The sequence below is a fragment of the Adiantum capillus-veneris genome, chromosome 20, assembly GCF_014529385.1.
Source record: "Adiantum capillus-veneris isolate H3 chromosome 20, ASM1452938v2, whole genome shotgun sequence".
In the NCBI taxonomy this organism is placed as follows: Eukaryota; Viridiplantae; Streptophyta; class Polypodiopsida; order Polypodiales; family Pteridaceae; genus Adiantum; species Adiantum capillus-veneris.
In genome coordinates, this window is record NC_140950.1 from 30,338,136 (window position 1) to 30,355,902 (window position 17,767).

At 41.9% G+C, this 17,767-nt stretch overlaps 1 protein-coding gene across 3 annotated transcripts in view; it reads right to left on the minus strand.

Annotated features, from left to right (window-relative positions):
- Positions 1-4,141: 4,141 nt before the first annotated feature.
- Positions 4,142-17,767, minus strand: part of LOC147432309 (uncharacterized) — a 109,491-nt gene continuing 95,865 nt past the window's right edge. For all 3 annotated transcript variants that reach the window (XR_015185531.1, XM_086492271.1, XM_086492272.1), the window contains one exon: positions 4,142-4,386. The gene's annotated coding sequence lies outside the window, so the exon portion shown is untranslated. The remainder of the gene's footprint in view (positions 4,387-17,767) is intronic.

Sequence of the window (17,767 nt, forward strand, 5' to 3'; positions counted from 1 at the left end):
GCTTTAGTGGAGGGAGATTCACTTTGAAAGCATTCTAATGGAGGGAAAGTGTTTTAGAATTCCAATATCTTGTGCGGGCTTAATGGTCACCCTCCAGTACGTTAATGACCATAAGAGAATATCAGAAGTGGGACCACATGCAAGCACCTAAAAGCTCGGTAAAAGGAAGGAAATTACTATGCTACAATCCTAGTTTCGTGAAAGTTTTATGCTATTTTCCTATTTTTTGAGTCTTTCCACGTACTTTCCTACGTAACGTAGCCTTCATGCTCATTGGACGCGCTCTATTTTTCTCTCTCTTCATATGGCCCTCCAAATGACCTCTGAAATTTCCTAATGTTCCACTACTCTGAGTTAATAGGCCAATTCCACTACACTTTTTGTGCTTTCCTCTGAAGTAGACGACATTTGGTATACATGTCGGCCAAGGCATTGCACTTCCTCTTTCCCTCTTTGTCTCTCTTGTTCCTTTGCTCACTCTCCTTGCCATACATATCACCCCCCGCCATCCGAAGGACGGGTCACACATTCATTCTATTAAATAAGAATGAAACAAAAGATTAGGGTCTGGTTAGCATCATATTCTTTTTTTTCTTTGCCAAACTCACATTATGTGAGTGAATGCAAATACCAAAAATAAAAATTACATCTCCATGCACACACCGTGCCATGGAGCACCACCAAACCCACAAAGTTTATACAATTCATAATGTCAAGGGTTTTACAGGAATTCCTAACCTAATACAAATAAACCCTAATCAAACCACCGCAATCATCTAGACAAAAATCAGGCGTGAACAATGGAGGCTAGTCCTCACAAAGGAAGAAATTGCTTGATTGCCATGGGCATCAAGCTGCCACAAGACTAGACACCCCCTGTACAAAGGAAAACCAAAAAGCTGACATTAAAATCGCATCACGAGCGGGGTCCTAAGTCCCCATCATCGAAGTATATTAGCGAGGGGGTCAGCCAATCACCACCCCTGCCACAGACAGTAGAAAGGGAAAATTGACCTCAGCAGCACAAACCAAATTGCCGTAGATCCACCAATGCCACGGTAAGGCCAAACCAATTAGGGGGGCCATGCCACTTCTGTAGGAGCCGTCGTTAATATTGTAGGGCAACGAAACCAACCAAAGGAAGAGGGGGCAGATCCTCTCCTCCCCAAGGGACATCCTCCCCATGCTCCTCCACGGGTGGCAAGCCACCACGTTTGGCTTCCCTGCAACAACAAGACGCCTACCCATCCCTTGCGTAAGCTTCCCAAGCGCTCCCTCGCTCATGCACACCTCACAGAGCATACAAAGAGCCCCTCACTACTAGGGTTTGTCACTAGTTTAGCCTCATATTCTTAAGATCTCTATTCATTTATGACAGACCTCTACTCCCAAAGAGTCCCAATCCACAACATCGAGAGGTGGAGTCCAAAAGTTACAAACATTTAGTGCAGATAGAAAGAGAGAGAGTGAGGTGAAGGTAAGAAGAGAGAGAGAGAGAGAGAGAGAGAGAGAGGGAGGAGAGGAAGAAGAAGAGAGTTTTAATGGTGTAGGAAACTATCCCAAGAGACCTTAACACTAGTTTTGTAATCGGACACTCAAATGTCCTGAGACACTAAAGTGTAGCAACTTGTCATAATTATTTGGTGAATCTAGAAAAAAAATTAATAGGTCACGTTCATATCTTAGGTCAGCTATAAAGTGACGAACATAGCCAAATTTTACTTATGCCAAAATTAATACCAAATTAAAATTATAATGATAAGTTTTAAGATGAAAAATCATAGAAATTTAGTGCAATTTTAACAAAATTTTCATAGATTGAACATAATTTCTCATCAAAATAAGATTTTGCATAGATTGCAAGGTATATGGATAGGAAAAAACTTATTATAGAAAGAAATTGAGCTTCATAACCTAGTTATGGGACTAGGATTTTTTGTTATAATCAAAAGATCAAAATCTCGAAAAATGCTAATAAAGAGGAAAATTTTGGTCTTTCAAGGACTCTTTCGTTAACATGATGAGGTTATGGGACAAAACCTATGGTGTATAATGTATCTATAGGTCAATACCCATCAACTAGGCATTTTTCAATGGTTCAAACTCATAGGCATATATTTTAAATTCATTTTAAAAAATTTGTAGTGCGTAATTTCTTGCAAAAAAAACATTGCTATGAAAAACTAGTAGAAGACTGTATATAAATCTCTCAATTGTGTCCATATGAGATATTTGTATACAAATACGTGAGACGAATGGAAAAATCCAAAATTGGACTTTATTTTAAGGTTTATCTTTGATAAATAAAAATCATAGTTACAACATGCGCAGTTTTTTGGATATGCCATAAATCACCAAATGTGGCTTGCATAACCATTAAAAATTAGCACTTTATGTAATGGAGTCATAGCTCTAGTATATATGCATCATAAGACATTGTAAATTTAGATGAACTAAATGTTTTTTGTGATCGTTAATTGAATTTGTGAATGTTGTATATTTGACCCACAAGATTTTCTATATTTAATTCTAATCACGAATGATTTTTTTCTTACATGAAAATTGCAAAAATATCAAACATATATATAAGTAGTTACCACGGATTATTGTATGCACCCTGCTCATTTTTTTCTTAGGCTAGAGTACGAGTTTTAATAGAACATTGAATGTTGTTTTGTGTAGGTTCTTTTCATGAATGTAGTCACTATTGAGGTTATGATCAAAAGTTAGGGATTATAATTTCTATGAGTACTTTGAATAACATTTTATAAGTTTGCAAAAGCATTTCTTGAGATGTGTTCTAGATTTCATCTACCATTTTATTTAAATTTGCAAAAGAAGGACACTTTATTTTTGATACCAAACTAGTGTTAAAGATCTAACCGACGAGGAGTGCCTTAGTGCAAGGATATCTAAGTAGGTGTGAAATATATCAAAATTCAAAATCAAAACTTAGTGACATTTTGCTGCCATCACCATTTTGGGATGTATCTTCATCTATAAGAAATCTTCAAACGCAACTCGTTCTTTAATCTCCATCTTCATCGTGCACGTGGATCATCATAGGCTCCATCACACCTCTACGACTCTCTTAGATCACAACGTAGTATTTGTAAGCCCATTATCATGCAAAATATGTTGACAACCTTGACATTAAAAGCACACATACACGTGAAATGCATGTGCATATGCACACCCCCCCCCACCCCCAAAACACACACACACACACAACCACTACACCCACATTTACACATATATACATATAGAAAAAATGCATGCATAAAGTATATATTCACACGCAAGAATTGCACAAGCAAAATATGTATTCAAATATGCAGATACCCCAAACATAACATGCATCTCATATACATTTTTGGAAGAGAGAGAGAGAGAGAGATTAAAAGTCCTCGGGAGGGAAAACATGGCCAATGAGAACTAATATATCTTCTCAAATATTCCCAAAAACAAAATGTAGATCAACAAGACTACATCTAAAGCCAAAACAAGAAGTGCAACCAAATTGAAGAATAAACTATTTGGAAGAGGGTAAATAGGTAGCCAAAACTACTTTTTCACTTCGTTTTAGAAGGAATCAGCAAAGTTGCCTTCAGGTTGTGAAATGAAAAGGTGAGGACTAGGGAGCATACATGGCACGTGGCAGAGCGAGACGTGTAGAGAAGAAGAGAGAGATAGATTTTTGGTGATTGGGTGAGCCGGCAGTGCTGCGTGTGTCGCTCATTTGGAGACAAGGGCCCGAGAGGACGGTAGGAGCAGGAATGTGCAGGTGAAGAGCAAGATGGGAATTTTTTTGCGAGCCAGACACAGAGGGCGCTCCTGGTGTGCTTCTATAGCCACGGGTTGCATATGCGCCATGCTGTGTTCGATAAGCTGGACGTCGAGTGTAACCTACCATGCAACCAAAATAGATGCATGGCGACAAAGCACAGTTGGAATATGAAAGACGCGGGCAGCCGTGGGGAAGGAGACAACCGACGAGCAACGCAAGGTATGGACATGGAGGCGAGGAGACACGAGAGCTGAGTGTGTGAGGGTGCAGAACTTGCATGGGAACAGACACGGACGGACTTCACCTTTGGAATTGTTGCAACAGGGACTTTTGCCTTTGGAATCTTCTGTATAATTAATTAATGAATGGAGAGTAGACCCATTAGTAATTCAATAATAAACTATTTGGAAGAGGGTAATTATATCGAATCATCTTGAATCACAAGGCTGAATTAGAGGGAATCAGGGGAGATGCTCCTGGTTCAGGACGTGAGATGCTCCTGGTTCGGGAGCCTTGAGGCTTGGAGATAGATGCCATGCCAACATCCACAACTCGGAATTGGACTCCAACTGTAGACTCCAACCTTTTAAGAGTCGCATCTGAAATGATCCAACTTTCAGCCTTCAAAGTTCAAACTTCAAAGTCTAGGTTTAATGCAAGTTCAAACTTTGCAATTTGCAGCTCGTTTTTGCCCACTATGAGTGCATTCAAAATTGCCCTTCAAAGGCATACTTAATTTAACTTTTAAGTTTAAGGGTGCATGCCTACTACCAGACTCCAATGCATTAAAAACACAACTTCCAAGGAATACTTAAACTTTCAAGGTGAGCACTGCATGCTTGAACAACCTTCAAAACAAGATGGATCTCAAAGTCTATGGCACATGCTCTGGGTACAACTCAATCTTCTCATGGCATTTTCAATAGTTTCCCTTCCCTAAGAAGGCTTTGCAAAAGTAATCCCTTCCTTGGGGTACGGCCAGTTGAGCGACTTGCATGTCCTTTGAGGTGTAGTTAGTTGGGGTTTTTTTTTTTTTTTTTTTAGGGGGGGGCGAGGGGGGGGGGGGGAGTGTTCAAGGCTTGGGGGGTAGAAGTAACTGCAAAAATTGGCAGAGTTAAGACAACGGGAGTGGGTAGAGGTGACGTGGTTGGCAGGAGTAAACTTTCTCTTGCCCAAATCTCCTCGTATATTTTTTTAAGATTGTTCCTACATCTATAAACCTTCCCCGACATCCTCTCTCTTTCTTTTGCTCTCCCTTTTTATCGCGTGCATAGGGGCTTCTTTCAAATTTGGAGCTTAATTTTCATGTCGCAGATTTTGACATGTGTAAAGGGCTACTCCGCCATATTATGTTAGTTTAGATTGTTCCTATGTCTATAAACCTTCTCCACTCTCTCTGTCTCTTTCTTGGGAATCTCACATCTTCGCTCATCGAAAAAAGATGCTACATACCCAAAACACAAGTAGAATGCCCAACAAAAAGAAACCTTTATTGAAAGAGCTTCAAAACTAGGGGTTGGGAGGGTTTTGCTTCAGCTTCCGCGGTGCTGGGTGGATTGTCCGCTGAGGGAGGTGTGCATTTTTATTGTTAAGGTGCTTTGCTCCCTGGCGTGGTGGGGGCTGCGATCATGGGGAGCGGGATCTGCTTGCAGAGGGCTCTGGCTGGCTCTGGGGGGCAGCCGCCTGCGGGCAAGCAAGGCCTGTGCCCTCTCTCCACGGCGGTTTTGGCGACCAGCCATTTTTTGCGGTGGTGGAGGCCATCCCTCCAAGGCCTGTTTGGGCCTAAATGGCGGCAGTTGTTTCTTGCGTGCTTGTCCGGTAGCATCGTCCGGTTCCCCTCCCGAAGGGGCATGGCTGTTTGGTATGCTGTTGTACTCATATGGTGGATGTTTTGTATGCTGTCCTCCATGGCTCGGTTGGAGCACGGAGATGTGATCATTTTTTGGTGGTGTTAATATAATATACACTCACTCTTGTTAGAGTTAGTTTTGCAAAAAAAGAAAAAGAGAACAGGAAAGAGCTTCAAAACTCCATTTCCACCAAGGAGCTTTATGAAAGTGAATGAGAAGAGCAGCATTTACGTGTCAATTGGAGAACATAGCTTTGACACTATATTAAATCACAAAAGCTTTCACTTAGGCCATGTCTTAGCATTCACATAGCAACAATATGCCGCATGTAAGCTCTGCCCTTGAATACAATTGATAAAATTGTTCGATGTCACGTTTGCATGTTGTCATCACTATTGATATTCCAAAGACATCATACAAATAGGGATCATAAGCTCAAATCAATTATCCGACTCCATATTCGACGTCTCAAAGAGCACCTACACAAAGAAAATAAGCGCACATGGCACGGCATGTAGGTCAGCTCATACTACAGCTATCCCATGATGTTGTTGCCACACTTTCCCGTGCACCATGTCGAACATATGAGCTCAGCGTTGTTGTCGGCAAGGAAGGATTCACACTCTGGTGTAGTCAAAGCAGTGGGTGGCCTTGAATACTTGGACACACAAGCTGTCATTCACGATGTTTGAAGGCATGCTACGATTTCCACAAACGATGTAGACATGAACGATGTGTCCTGAGAGAGAGAGAGAGAGAGAGAGAGAGAGAGAGAGTATGCAAAGTAAGACGCCGCCTACAAGCCATTTCTTCCCAAAGAGCGATGACAACCATAGAAATTGATTAGGAATGATGGAATCTAATGGATTGGTGGAGAATAGATAAAACACGTGGGAAGCAAAGGGGCCTCCTCTTCGTGGAAGAAGGAAGCCACTAGAGATGAGCAACACAGACATTCCATACATGAGCATGCTAATGGCTACTACAACTGTCCATATAAGCTACCGATTAGGGAAGCACAACTAGAGAACGCCTAGAGATTTCCATAGACCTTGCAGCAACAGGAAATTGTTAAAGAAGAGCAACAAATATGCTCGATGGGCAGGGAGCCTTAGTCAGCCGTTAGAGAAGAGTAGCATAGACACTGCATACATGACCATGCTAATGGCTACTCCAACTGCCCATATAAGTTACCGATTGGGGTAGTGCTTCTAGAGACATGGGTGGAGCTTGCCATAGTTCTTGCAACAATAGGCAACCGCCAAAGAAGAGCAGCAGAGATGCTAGATGGACAAGCAAACACTAGAGAGAGAGAGAGATAGAGAGAGTATGCAAAGTAAGATGCTGCCTACGGGCCATTTCTTGCCAAATAGCTGTAGTTGTAGCAGTTGGTCAGGATTGATGGGTTCTAACACACTGACGGGGAGTAGATGAACAAGAGAGAAAGGAATCAAGCACATCTCCCCCCCCCCCCCCCCCCCCCCCCCCCCCCCCCCCCCCCCTCTCTCTCTCTCTCTCTCTCTCTCTCTCTCTCTCTCTCTCTCTCTCTCTCTCTCTCTCTCTCTAGATGTAGGGCTTATGTAGATAGTTTTGGCATGCCTAAGCAGCACCAGAGGTGGTTCCGTTGTTGAAAGCCTTACCATTGCACTATAGCAAAGATTATCTACACATCATTGCTATAGCCCCAACAACATGAGCGGTTGCATGCACAAATAGAGAGAGAAAGACACACACACACACACACACACACACACACACACACACACACACACACACACACACACATATATATATATATATATATATATATATATATATATATATATATATATATATATATAGAGAGAGAGAGAGAGAGAGAGAGAGAGAGAGGCCACCGAAGGCAGCAAATAAAAAACAAGGGTGCAAAGATGGGTGAGCCAAATGCAAGGAACCATGGCATGTTGAATATGTTCTAGAAGAAAAATAAACAGACGTGTTTGTGGCAGCATGGGTCTCCTAGAAAAATGGAGGTGATAAATGTTAGTACACTAATAAGAAAAAAAGGAAGAGTTGATTGTGTTGTGTGTGTGTGTGTGTGTGTGTGTGTGTGTGTGTGTGTGCGCGCGCGCTTGCAGAGAGAGAGAGAGAGAGAGAGAGAGAGAGAGAGAGAGAGAGAGAGAGAGAGGTAATTAGAAGACTTGGCATCCTTTCAGGCATCCCTCTTGACGCCTTTTCTAGAGCAAGAGCATCTGACTAGTTTTGTTGTCCATAGAGGCTATTCTTAAAGTATATTTGCTATTAAAAACTTCTAGTGTTGAGAAGCATCACCTCTGTTGTGAGCTCACACTCCTAGCGAGAAGACAGGCTTCACTTTGGATGTTTTCTACCACTCATGAGTATTGATTGCTAGCAATGCCTGAGGTGGCGCCGCCGTTGTACTAGTTCTCTATTAAAATACCTTCTCATTCATTGTGATAATTCTAGGAGATGTGCAAGATGAGGAAAACTTGAATGAGCACATCATTGGTCTTACCAATATACTTTGATACTGTCTTTTTTTTTTTCAAAACTCACAATGGTGAGTAAATTATATTGCAACGACAGAAAATTACAACTTCTTGCCATGCTCGTGCCAAGCCATGACATCTCTAAGAGGTCATTGATACATTGGCTAATAGGGGAGACACCCCATGGCCAATAGAGGAGCCACCCCAGGACCAACTTAGGGTCCTTATCGATGAGACTCTATCAGTGCAGTACCAATAAGCATGTTCCATTCATCAGCGTACTTACGTTTCCCGATGCCTAGGATAGCGCCCCTGCTTTCTTGTATTATCTTTGTGAACATGGTTGTTTTGACAATGTTGTCAAATAAACAACCATTCCTAGCATTCAGACTTGTTTGAAGTAGCAAAATCTAACAACTTGTGTTGTAGTGAGAAGCTCCTGGATTTTGAAAAACTTCCCTCCCAAGATCGTTCTTATAGAAGCCTATCTTCCATGTCCTTTGCACCCATTTTCATATTTTACCTGCAAGGCCTCTGATCGTAGGGTATTCCTTGAACATGTGGAAGAGGTCTTTGCTAGATACTCTAAATTGACAACATCTATCCGGGCCAATACCTCTGGCTAGCACCTTCACCCCAGTCAGCAATGCTCCCCATAATACTTTCCAAAGGAAGACCTTCATATTGAGTGGCCACTGTGGGCACCATATGTTCTTAGTGACTAACTCCCATCTTGCCTGCCAATTCATGTCCCATTGTTTGTTCAATGGAGAGAACCAATCCTTCAAGGCCATAAGTGTGGTAAACTTATTTATTTTTAGGCTTTAAAAAAAACATGTCCTTAGGCCATCTCCATGCTTTCCCCTCAAACTTAGACTCACAACTAGGTAGGCACCAACTCTCTAATTGTTCCAAGGCTCTGCTGACCAAAAGACTTTCAATATCATCAAGGTTTTACTGGGGCACCATTTGGTTTTCTCTTTTCCACCAATTACTGCTATAATCCCATAGTTTTCCCAAACGACAAATGCCTTTGTTTTCGATCTTTCTTGTAGCTTCCCTCCAGAACGGGTTCAAGGAAATGTTTTCCACCTTAGACAACCAAGGGGACCAATGAGATGCAAATTTGTAAAAGTACCTGGTAAGTTCCCCCATCCCAAAGTCTCTAGTGCTCTTCTGCATTTCCTAATGAGCTCGTTCGTCGCACCCCCGAGCTTCAGTCTAACCCATCAGGGGGCAAGCAGTGTGTCGTGTACCTCGAGCCTTGTCCATTGACCACCTTGGGAGTAGAGATTGACATTGTTCATCATGGCATTGGACATAATAGCGCAAGATTGGTCTTGCTTCACTAGTGCGGCCACCACTTAGCACACCGGACCTCTGCATGGCTACTAGGGTTTATAATCCTAAGACCGCCTTGCTCAATTGGTCTCGCAATTGTATCCCATCTAGCCCGCTACCAAAGCGTCGAGCCTTTGGTGTTGTTCTTCCAAAGGAATATTTTTAATGGTTTGAGAAACTCTTTCCAATTGCATTTAGCAAGATTAAACAAAGGACCATTGAAAGCTTTATATGGAAGCATGAATGAGTTGATTACTTTCACTCTATTCAGGAAGGAAAGAAGCACATAGTCCCATCTCCACATCTTATTTCTTATCTTCTCCATAACCCAAGTGAATTTTTGCTTGTGGTTAACATCTACCCCTAGCGGGGCTCCAAGGTGCTGGAATATCTTCCCTTTCGACACTATCTCCCTGGACCACATGGATGCATCGTTCTCCGAGAGGGAGACCAGTTTTGATTTTTTTATGCTGCACTTTGACCCTGATGCTATGGCATATGTGTGCACAATCTCAATAACCTTTCTGATCACTTGAGGGAAAGCTTTGAGGAAGAGCAACAAGTCAACTGCAAATAGCTTAGCTATCAACTGATTGTTGTTAGGCAAAGATAGCCCTTGAATCTCCCCTCTCACAACACTATCCTCAAGTAAGGTCACTAGAGGATGAGATCCAATGGCAAATAGAAGAGTGGCAAGAGGGCACCCCTGTTTGATAGATCTCTTGACCCTAAATGCTCCCACAATTCTCTCATTAAATAGCAGCTCTGATTGGCTACTAGCACCAAAGTTATTCACCAATCTACACATACGAGGCCCAAAGCCTAGAAATTTCATGACATCTTCAATAAATGACCATGTGATCCTATCATAGGCTTTTGTCTTAATCCAACTGGGGTAATATACACTCCTGCTTAGTGCACGCGGCATGCTCTATGCCCACCATTGTAGCCATAATGGTATCATAAATTGATCTTATGGAAGAATGAAAACATTATCACATAGAGAACAATTACTATGGAAACACGTTGAAAGGAGAAATTGATTATGTGGCAATCGATTAACGCTATGGAAATGACAAAGTGATTAACAAGAAAAGAAGTTACCATATCACCATTGTAACAAGCATTAGTTTATGATGTGGATGAGAAAGGGCTTTATGCCAAACGCCTTGCAGAGAACAACAAAGCTTCAAATTATGCAAACAAAAAACGTGAGTCTACAAAAAAGGTAAATGGTACATCTTCGGCATCCTTTATCTACTACAAATGTTGTAAGAGCAAAGTAGGACAATTTATGTTTCAAATGTTTATCATGCAAGCATACCAAAAATGAATTCCCTTTGAATCAAAATGTAGATCAAGATAAGGCCAAGGGAAAATAAAGAGGCTTTGCGCACTGTCCAATTACTATTCTTAAATTTGTGTATTAAATTCTCTCACATGGAAGTCTCTCACTCCGTAGAGGCAGATGAGTGTTTATGTATTGCTTCCTGCAGGCAACACCCAGTGGATCCTCATGATTTAGTTCATCTTCATGGATACATTAATGTGCACACTTATTGACGATGGAACCACTTAATTTTTGTTTATTTATGTTTTGGTTAAGAGATTAAAGATTCTCCAAACTAAGAGTGCATACAATTATATGTCTCTTATGCAAGGGGTGTTCAAATACTATGGTGAAGGATGTTCTGCTTGAATTCAAGGCCATCAATTGATACTAAATTACTTATAAATATGCTGAGAGTTAATGTGGCTTTTGGAATTGAATGAATGTATGGCCTTGGACCTACTTTGAATGTAGCTATTAGTACACCACTCTTCATTTTCAAGATGATGAAAACCAGGTTTTTCTTTTTGGCAACATAGATCCCTCCTTGGGAAGCTCATTGTCAGGTGTCTTCTTCTAGGGGAGGATCCCTAGAAAGAGCTTTGGTTGCATCAAATTAGAGGTTGAGTTACACACAGAGGTAGCATTTGGAGCCCTTCCACTTGTTGGATCACAAGGATGCACAAAGTGGGCCTAAGCAGGAGCTGGGAGGACAATTTCATGTTGAGCCTACTTCGATCTTGGGAGCAGCTGAGGAGGGGACTTGAACAACACCAGCCACTTGCATTGAGGAGCACTTGTGGCAGCCTCTTGCATGAAATGATCATGGAATCCGTTGGTTAGTACACATCGAGGTCACATAGTTGGTAGTAGACCCCATGTCTCATGGGGTCCCATGGAAGAGGGTCCAACCCACACCTCGGGAGACTGGTTGTAGTTTACATCACTTCCTAAGGAGAGTAAGAGCATCTAGCTGCACGGCATGAGGGGGGAACAAAGCATGTGTTAGGACATCATCAAGGCTATACCAACAGAGTGGCACAATACTTTTGAGCCGGAAGCTCCCAATTGGATGGGGGCCTTTACTTGCCTTGAGGTCCTTATCATAGTTTGGGCTTTCTCCGCCTCATGCCTTTGCATGTTTTTTGAGGTTCAATAAGAGGGTTGCATCCATAGAGTTGCTACCGAGGCACAAGAGGTAGTAGAGTGTTTCTTCCAGAGGATTCAAGTATGGGAATTAGAGGGAGGACTTGTGTGCTTGATCATGACCCGCCAGATCTTGAGACTGAACACTAGAGGCTCTAGGCTAGGGAGAGCCGCCCTCTTTCGCACGTGCAGTGGGACCCTGGGGAGTGGTTTTAACGAGATCCTCTTTCTTCAATTGATCACCCAAGGATCCCTTTCTTCCAGTCACAACACGAGTGGGGCACCACATACTGGCTGCTCAGAGAGAGGCCCACCCTGTTGCGACAGGTCACTTGCAAGAAGAGGGTGTCACAGCTAAGTTCTTGATAGACTTTTGCAAGCTCTTGTGGGATAGAAGACAACCAAGGAGAGTCACCATGCTCCAGTGGTTTATCACTCATCGAGCCATCGTAGATGGGAGTTGGTTGATCTATAGTAGTCATCCATCAAGCTGTACTGTGGCTGACCACCCACTTGAGTCACACATGCATTGTCTATGGGACTATCCCATGTCATAACAGGTTTGGCCTTGGATTCTATGGCTGATGTGTGCCTTGTTGTTGGCTAGTTAGTACACTTGGGCTGCTTGGTTCACTCTCATGTGCCTAGACTATGTTTTGAATTGTCCTCAGCTAGCAGGATAATAATGATACAGGTGGGCCAACCCACACTCTACATAGTCACAGAGCTTACGCCCAAAGAATGGAGTAGTGGTAGAGAAATTTTACTGGGAGTGAGGGCCACTTTTGGAATTTTGGTCCACCTTTCTCCTGGGATGTATTTAATGGTAACTTTTGAGTCCTTCTGTGGACAAAGGTTCGAAGCTTTGTGGAAAACCTCTCACAAGAACTAGAGTCTTGCCATGGGACAAATGGACAAGCAGATGCATTACTACCAAGCACTGGTGGAGCCGAGAGCATCTTCTTTCCCAAGTTATCTTCCCTCGGGGATCTAGCCTTAAATTATTAGATATAATATATTTGAAATAATGGGGTAGCCAATAATGGTTGCCTCCATCACATAAGTAAACAAAGGAGGAGAGAGTGGTCTCCTCACCACCTCCCCTTTCACTCACTCACTCTCTCTCTCTCTCTCTCTCTCTCTCTCTCTCTCTCTCTCTCTCTCTCTCTCTCTTCTTCTTCTTCTTACACATGTGCACACACACACACATAGTCTTACATACAACAACAACAACAACAAAACCACACCACTGAGGAAACACTGGACACACAAATGAAACAAGAGAGACACAATGCGATGCACGACCACTTACCACATGCACTCACTCAAAAATGATGCACTAAGGTAGTAGGCAAGAACTTGAAGGTGCCATGAGCACTCTAGGGCAACGAGCATCAAATGCATCATACTCTTGGACACTCCTATTACTAGTCACCGCTCACGATCCTATCAGCTCTTCATCTTCATGATGTTTCCTGTACTAATGTTATCGCTAATCTAAAAATATTGCTAGCTCTAGAGATTGCCATGCACCATATGGCGGTTTGCACTCCATCGTGCATGCCCTACATCACGAGTTCTCTTCTTCCCTTTTGGATGTTGGTGCCATGTCATGGTCACCATTGTAATTATCATTAAGAGAAAAGTTTGATCTCCTCATGCTTTTGTGTCAATTCTCTTTATCTACCCAACTCTTCTATTTGGAGGTATGATCGCTGGTGTTTTCTCATGCCATATTGTTGGGTGTTGTTAAGTATCCCATGCCACTATGCCATCACTAGCCAGCTATTCTTGATAACAATCTGCGACATAGACCACTGACATGAGCCACCCATATCATTGTTTTGAGTGCACTCCTTCTACTTCTTGTATCATGAAATGTTTTCTCATTGGCTTAGCTAGATTTTGTGTCATTTCTATCGTTTTGGTCATCTATATTTGCATCCTAGAGGCATCTCAAGCTAAGTGGTGCCCCTATTTTATACCTCTCATGATGAGGCCATCATGCATTATCTTGGTATAGAGGCCACTAGGGCTTGATTAGCACAACCGCCTCTCATTTGGTGCCCCCATGGAGGAGGTCTTTGCAAAGACCTTCAATTTATACAAAGTAGTGATGCATGCCATCAATCATGGATGAGTGGCTACAAGTGTTTTCAAATTGGAAAACTAAAAAAGAGGAGACCACGGAAGGGTTGAAGGCCTTCATCAAAGTGCTTTTAGTAGGTTGTAGTGTCATTGAGATCCAAGAGGTAAGCCCCCTTTCTTGCATTGCTCGCTAACCACATATCAAGAGCGCTAAGGGGGAGGACTACAAGGTATCATCATTGTTTTCAACCAAAGAATTTTGTCAATGAGTATTGACATAGGAGGTGAAGGAGTGGTAGGTTTTATTTTTTGAAAACTACATCAACATTTCCACATCAATCAGATTTTGTGTAGCACCGGAGGTTTTCTCTCCAATGATTGAAGAAGAGTCATCAACTACATCAACCACAAAGTTTATGCCACAAAGCCTAAAACACCTGGTGGAAGCAAGTGGACCTATACTCTCTCTAGGCTTCAAGTGAAATTCGACCACCCAAGCATTTTCTCCGCATGCAAAATGGAAAGACAATTGAAGTAGACTCTTCTCGTCCAGTCTATTTTTAGCCTACTATGTTAGGATTGGGTGAACTTAAGCAAGTGGTAGAGGCCTGTGGTGGATGTACCACCGCATCAATGCCAAAGGTATAAAACTCTAGGAGGTGAAGCCTTAGCCTTTACTCGATACGGATAATAACAATGGGCCTAAAGTCTTTGCTTTTAGTTTTTACAACATATGTGTGTAAATGTATACATAGATAGGAAATATTCTACTAGCAGAAGATTGTTTTCTTGTTTGAACAGAAATGCTAGGAGAAATCCTTAGATTGCCATACCCTATCATCCTATCCATCCTTGACTACTATCACTCTTTTGATGTAAGCATATTTATTCTTTTCTAGCCTTGATGTAAACCCTTATGAGTCACTAAGTCATTCTATATAAAAAACAAATTGTAGCTACTGAGTCCTTGGATAATAGGGTTTGTGATTTTCTCCTCATCAATTTGTTGCCATGGTGAGTATCTCCTTCCCTACATTTAGTGGAACGATGGGAGAAGACACCACCACCAGCTTTCTTAATAATCTTGAAATTTCTTGTGTGGTCTCTAACTGATGATGATGCCTCACGACTATAATTTTTTCCTCTACTGATGAAAGTTCAGACCAAGTCTTGGTACAATACTTTGCCACAACCTACCAAGGATGCATAGGACTTACTACGTGCTACCTTTGTGAAGAAGAAGTTTGGTGAAGGCACTACCTCAAAGAAGCTATGGAAACTGCTGACAGAGTTGAAGCAGGGAGGTCTGTTAGACTATGCCACTAAATGAATCCAAGTATGTGGATATGTGGGAGCGATTGGTTGCCTTGCTGGATGAAAGTGAAGTAGCAACTGACTTACTTGAGAAGGAAAGTTTTAGTTGCTGGGATAAAGGGCCACGTGCTCGTCCCCACCCTTATTGGGTGGTTGTATAATCCTACACTATATCTATCAAAAGAAAAAAAAACTAAAGTGGTACAACTCTTTTGTACCCACAAACGCTATGTCAAATCTATCCTCTCCATCACTCAGTTATGCTCATCCTTTACGCATGCATCTCCATCACTTTTACTACTGTGTCTGATTCTGCATTTCAATCAGATTGCCTTGTTTCATTTTACAATTTGAGCAGACTGTTCAATCTGAATCTATAGATTGAACAGACTGCTAAGTCTAAATCTGTATTTGAGATTCACTCAACCCTTGAATTGTTGTTGGCTTGTGGTCGCCACTTAAGAAGAAGGTGAAGGGGAGATTCCCTGCAACATATAAGTTGTAAGTGGAGGTAGCCCACCTTAAAGATAAGAAGTTGTACATGCAAGAAAAATCCAAGGAGCAAAGGAATCAAACTCAGTTTGAACAACCCTAGTGACTGCAACAACCACTCACATGATCCAACCACAAGAGGCATTAAACGAGGACCAAGACCTTTTGAGTTGCATCACTACTTAGTTGGAGAACATATTTGTGCATTTGGTGTAGCATCATTGACATGCACACAACCACAATCAAAAGCAAGGGAGAGAACAACAAAGGCAAAACCAAGAGTACCATTATTACAATCATGGAGGGGATGTCTATGGTATGTATTATTGTCCGCACACAAGGAGGAAATAATTTACTACAAGAAAAAGACAAAATCACTTCTCATCACCACCAAGAGCAAGACCACCACCATGGAACCACAACAAACAACACCCGTGAAAATCCTACAACCACCTACTCAACCACATCCACCACCACCATGGAACCACAAAAAACAACACCCGTGAAAATCCTACAACCACCTGCTCAACCACATCCACCACCACCATAAACCCTCATTCCATCCTTACCCCCACCACCAACTAGCAACCACGCAGTGAGTGTAATCAGTCTTAAATGTAAGGGTAAGATGAAAGTGGAGGAGCACATCAAATGAGTAGTAAAAGGAAAGACCAAGGTAGAAGAGTTAGACGCTACGGGAACAAAGCGTGCTAGGCATGGTGAAACATCCCAAAAGGAAGAAAAGATGAAGACCAAGGGAGAATCTAGAAAAAAGTCATCCAAGTCCCGATGTTAAACCATTTGATTTGATTCAAAATGTCTCTATGCACGGCCCAAAGATCACTTAGCCCCAATTTCTCCACCCTACACCTAGGGTAAGAAGAAAATAGACAAAGATGGTTAGCACGAGATGACCAAAGCCAAAGATAATTGGGGTTATCTCTAGGAGAAATTTAGATGACATACTATGTGTGATGGATGCCCACATCAAAGGGAAGCGCGTATCCAGTGAGAAAAAGATGTACCATTTAAGCTTAGAGGTGAGTAGGCTGGCACCATGCCAAGCTAAGATGGTAAATAATATCAAAGTTTGATGTCTTGGCATTGTAAATGCACTTAGGATAAAAGCATTCAACACCAAAGTGGATGTAGAAAATCTTTCTCATGCCACACAAAGGGGAGGGCTATACTATCATTCTTGGGAGGACTTGGCTCATGGCTATGAAATCTAAGAAATATTGGGACACCAACATAATCCAAATGAAAGATTCCAAAGGAAGGGTCAATTTGCTATCACATGAGTATATGTCTAGAGCGCGACATGGATCTAGAAACCTCTGAAGATGATTTTTCTAGTTTAAACTCTTCAAACACTTCCAAGGAGGATTCTAAAATGAAAAAAGAAAGCGACAAAAGCATTGAATTGATGGGGGTCATTCTCAAAGATCCTAAGAAGGTGGAGCAACCTAATATACTACCATTATCAAACCAAGGAGACACTCTCTAGTAAGTTGTGCGGCAAAGAGTGTAATGAAGATTATATTTTGATGCTAAGTTATTTTAGCACACTATTCATTGATGAATATGATTAAATCATTGGAATTAAATTAGTTCAACATCACATTAAACTCAAGGAGGAAAGTAAACCTGTAGTGCAAAACTCTCGTGTGGCTAGGAGTAATTCAACAACAGGCCTTGCTCAAGGAGGTAAGGACACTATTAGCAGCAGATTCCATCTACCTTGTCAAAGACTCAGAGTGGGTGTCCCCAGTCCAAATAAGAATGATAAGTGCAGGGTTTGTGTTGATTACAAGCCTCTCAATGCAGCCACGAAGAGGGACCATTTTCCTCTTCCTTTCCAAGATGAAATTCTCAATGAGGTAACTGTCATAAAATCTGATATTTAACAAACCCAAATGATTTTCTCATA